This window comes from Gorilla gorilla, chromosome 22 (assembly GCF_029281585.2).
Source record: "Gorilla gorilla gorilla isolate KB3781 chromosome 22, NHGRI_mGorGor1-v2.1_pri, whole genome shotgun sequence".
NCBI classification, from domain to species: Eukaryota; Metazoa; Chordata; class Mammalia; order Primates; family Hominidae; genus Gorilla; species Gorilla gorilla.
Window position 1 is genome coordinate 40744432 of NC_073246.2, and position 4960 is coordinate 40749391.

Here is a 4960-nt window from a genome sequence, read left to right on the forward strand (position 1 = left end):
TGGTCTAAAATATCACAAGGCTTATAATGGAAACAACTAGCCCCTGGCTCTGCCTACCCCACGCTGCTCATAGCCATGAGATTACGACCACCAGTGCACTTAGTGATGCTTTTGGGAATTCACCTCTATGCTTGTTAATAACATGCTCATAAGGCTAGATCCTGATCCTCCACTGAGCACATTAACCTTGGGGGTCTGCAAAACCATGGCTTCTCCCCACCAAAGATGTCCATGTCCTAATCCTGGGAACATGGGATCCTGTGAACATGTCACTTTCCATGGCAGAAGGGACTTTGCAGGTGTGATTCAAGTAAGCATCTTGAGATGGGGAGATTTTCCTGGATTATCCAGCCTGGTCCAATATCATCATAAGGGTCCACATGAAAGGGAGGGATTATCCAGCCTGGTCCAATATAATCATAAGGATCCATATGAAAGGGAGGGATTATTCAGCCTGGTCCAATATCATCATAAGGGTCCATATGAAAGGGAGGGATGAGAGTGGAGTCAGAAAAAAGAGAGGTCACCGTGGAAGCAGAGGTTGGAACAATTCACTGCGAAGACAGAGGAAGGGGCCAAAGCCGAGGAATGTGGCGGCCTCTGGAAGCTGGAAAGGGCGAGGAGGATTCTCCTCGGAGCTTCCAGAAGGACAACAGCCCTGCCGACGCCTTGATTATAGCACGGTGAAGACTCATTTCAGACTTCTGAACTCCAGAACTGCAAGGTCACAGTTGTGTTGTCTTAAGCCACTGAATGTCCGGTAATGAGTTACAGAAGCAACAGGAAGCCAATACAGCTCTTTAATACTCCCCCAAATTACCACCCTGTTGCCCCAACAAACATTTGCTTCTCTTTCTTCATCTTCCCAATGTTGTTTATCTGGGTCTTCAGGAAGTCAATACTATGATTATGTAAATATTTTCCACTGAGCCACATCAAGAAATAAGATTGCATTTCTGTCTCGTACATGTGTATATTTTCAAGCTTATAATTACTTTGGATTTTCCCCGATGCACCTCTGGCTAATTTTCAACAGCCACAATTTACTTGTAAAACGCTTTCTCAATTCTATTTTCCGCACAGCCTATATATCAAAAAAAAGTTCAGTTCATGTTTTTCCTGGAGGAATGCCTCTGGGAAACCCTGGTCTCCCAGCTTCCACCTGGACTGATGGCTCCCTGGGTCCCCCTGCATGGCTGCCAGCCTGACAATCCCTTCTGTCCTGCTCTGCTTCACTGGTTTAGCTGCTGAGACTCCTCTTTCTTGGTTTTCTCTTACCTTGGACGAGCACGTGCCCAATAACTGCCTGAGAAACGGTGCAGACAAGAAACGTTTCTTGAGATCTTGAGTGCTTGAAAATGCCTGTATTTCATTTTCAAAATTGATCAGTAGTTTCATAAGCCAAGAATTCCACATTAGAAATTTGTTGCCCTTCCAGAATTTTGAAGGCCCTTGTCTTCTAGCTCCCTGTGTTGCTGTTGAGAATTCTAAGGGCCTCCTGATTGCTGATATTTGCTAAGTGGCCTCTGTGTTCCTCTAGAAGCTTCTAAGGCCTTCTCTTTATCTCTGCTGCAGTGATATTCCATGATGATTTGCCTTGGCCTGAGCATCTATCAGGAGATTTATGCCACTTAGCTCTAGGGAATTTTCTTGCATTTTAAAAAATAACTTATTCTCTATATATTTTTTTCCTTTTCTCTCTTTTGGAATTCCTGTTTGTCAGGAGTTCAACTTTCTTCTCTTGTCTTTTCATCTCTCCTCTCCTATTGTTCGTTCTTCGGCCTTTTGCGGCATTTTTTTTGGCAAAAATTCTCATTGTTATCTTCTAATCCTCCTGTAGAATTTTGTTTCAGCTCTGTCCTCTTTCCTGTCCCTAATCCTGGAGCTATGAATGTTCCTGCTAGGAGCCTGATCTTGAATCACAAGTATACAGTTCCTCTTAAGTCCTAGAAGGTTTTAATTGTGGGTTTGTCCAGAAAGTTTCCCTCTGCTCCCTGAATTGCCTGTTTTCTCTGAGATCCTTTCTGTCTTGTCTTTAGTTTCTGTTTGTCTGTGTTAGAGGACTTCCTGTCTGGTGATCCTTGGCTATCTATTCATAGTTAAGAGTGAGGCACTAAAATATTTATCAGAAACTGGTGTGCTGGGGCAGGATTTGCCTGTGCAGTGAGAGGCGAAGTACATGTTCAGAGGAGCCCACATTGTTAGCATCTGGAGCCTGTCCTCTGGGTGATGTTGTCCTCAGAGGTCATCTGTTTTCCTGCTTGCTGGTTATAGGCTTGGCTATGGCTGCCCTGGAGCAGGGATGGGGAAGGGGCCAGAAGTCCACCATTCAGTGTGCACAATTCATACCCCCACCTCACCCTGCACTGGAGTGCCAGCTGCCTCGATTTCCCAGAGGATCACCCTCGAGTCTCTCATGGGATCAAGGAGCTAGTGTCTGCCTGAGCAGCAGATCTAACAACCCTTGGACAGCATTCAATAACCCACCTCTTGCCAACCCCATCTCACCCTGACCTTTCAGAGGGCCTGGAGTCTGATTCCTGAGCCTCCCGGGTGGATCCTCAAGGTCTTCTGCTTGCACCTCTGACTGCAGACACTCGGTAGCCAGCTTCCTTCCCTCTGCTAAGTCACCTCCCACCCATGGCTGTGTCTGCTTTCCTCTTCAGACATAACTCACATTGTCATTCATCTTATTTAATCCCCAGTCCTGGGCTCCTCATCCTGTAGGTTCCCTGTTTTCATGCTTTTACTGACATTTTAGGGGGGGTGGGCAGAAAAATAATGAAAGCACATGTACCACCGGCCATGTTTAAGCCTCTTCTGCCTGGGCTTGGCATGGTTGTTCACGCCTGTAATCCCAGCACTTTGGGAGTCCGAGGTGAGTGGACCACCTGAGGTCAGGAGTTCAAGACCAGCCTGGTCAACATGGTGAAACCCCGTCTCTACTAAAAAATATAAAAATTAGCTGGGAGTGGTGTTGGGTGCCTTTAATCCCAGCTACTTGGGAGCCTGAGGCATGAGAATCACTTGAACCCGGGAGGCAGAGGTTGCAGTGCGCCGAGATCAGGCCACGGTGCTCCAGCCTGGGTGACAAGAGTGAAACTCCATCACCAAAAAAACAAACAAACAAAAAAGCCCCCCCAAAAACAAAGACTCTTCTGCCCATGCCTGTCAGACACTGAAGGGAAAACGCAAAGCACCTTCCAGGAAAGCTGAGTCACAGAGGTGCACAGAGCCAACCCAGGAGCTTCTCTTTCTCCCACAGCATGCACCCATTCCCAGCAAGACCTGCCAGCTCTGCTCTAAACAGGACCAGGCTCAAAGCTCATCTCTTCACCTCCTTCACTACCTTCCCTACCATTCGTCTGGGATTCCTGCAGGCACCTCTGACTAGACTGCCCTGCTGTGTCCTCTTCAGTCTACTCTCAGAAATTAGACTCAGCTGGAGAGATTCCTGTTAAAACAAAAGTCAGATAATATGACCCCTTCATTCTAAACCTTCGGACAGCTTCCCATTTCACTCATGACAATATCCTAAGGCCTTACCATGAACTGCAGGGTCAACACAATCTTTCCATATCACCTCCTACTCCTGGCCTCTTTGCTTAATCTGCATCAGGCACACTGAACTCCTTGCCATTTCTCACACACACTGAGTGTGTTCCACCCCAGGGCCTTTGCACTTGCTGCTCAATCCCCAGATACTCCTATGATCATGTCTTCACTTACTTCCATGCTCAGCTGAATTGTTACCTTATCAGAGAGACCTCCATTGTTTTATCAATCCATTTGCGGCCTGAAAAAGTCTGATTGTGATTCCTGGGTTCCAAACACCTTGATCCTTCAGCTGCTGATATTACAATCAGAAATTAATACTCGTTATTGGTATTCTGACTTCTATTTGGGATCCACTAAGATCCCTAGCCCAACACTTCTCAAGCTTTAACGTGCATGTGAACCAGAAAGATGCTAGCCAGTGCTTCTTAGAGTTTTACATACAAAGGAATCACTTTGAGAGCTTGCCAAATGCAGATTAAGACTCAGCAAGTTTGGGACTGGACCAGAGGTTTGCATCTGTAACACGCGCCCAGGTGATGTTGAGCCTGCTGCTCCCCAGCTTACCTTTTGAACGACAAAGTCTAGACCAAGGTGAGGATACTGTCCCTCTCATCCCAGACACACAAGAGAGGCTGGGCCTTCATCCCTCCCATCCCCACCTGTGGGCAAGTTACTCCATCAGCCAGAAGATGGTCAGTTCTTACAGCCTCAGAGGCCTAATGACGCAATGGCTGCAGCACCTGCTCCCTGGGTGCCCGCCTGTGGGGTGAGTCAGCGGCTGGACTGAGATGACAGCTCATGAGCATGTCTCCTGGGACTGTGCCTGTGGCCTGGGCTTGGGCCAGACTCTGTCAGCAACTAAATGCACCTGGAAGGCTCTCCTCAGCTCTGCAAATCCCACCAGCTGCCTGACCTGCTTTCCCCAAGCCCTACCACTCCTCTCGCCTACTCTTAACTGCTTTCGTCACCCCAGTTAGGTCAAATGGCATTCTCTTCAGAATGACCTCTACCATCTGTTGAGACTCTGTTATCTGCCAGGCAGTGTTGCAGGCATTTCCCTTGCATCATTTGATTTAACTCTCATAAGTGTGCTATGGGATGACTGTTATTACCTTCTTTTAAGATGAGGAAATGACACTGCAGTGACAGTAACTAATTTGCTCAGGATCACAAAGCTGGGAAGTGATGGAGGTGGGATCCCAGGCTGGCTCTCTGATTCCATCTTGGGCAGGGGACATCACATCTGTGCCACCACCCTACTTGTGGTCTACCAGGCTCCACCACCTCCATTATCTTAGTGGACAGGTGGAGAAGCACCACCTCATCTTTGTGGAGGGAAATGCTGTACTTCAGCTTCCTTCATCCTAACACCCAGGGAAAAGGAAACATCCCAGTCCCATCT

The 4960-nt window shown here is 47.5% G+C and overlaps 1 long non-coding RNA gene across 1 annotated transcript; it reads right to left on the minus strand.

The window, feature by feature from the left end:
* Positions 1-454: 454 nt before the first annotated feature.
* LOC134757856 (uncharacterized) lies at positions 455-3788 on the minus strand. The gene is made up of 3 exons (XR_010132399.1): positions 3754-3788; positions 3385-3454; positions 455-2291 (listed from the first exon to the last, which is right to left on the minus strand). It is a non-coding gene; the product is annotated as an uncharacterized lncRNA (long non-coding RNA).
* Between the last annotated feature and the right edge of the window lie 1172 nt (positions 3789-4960).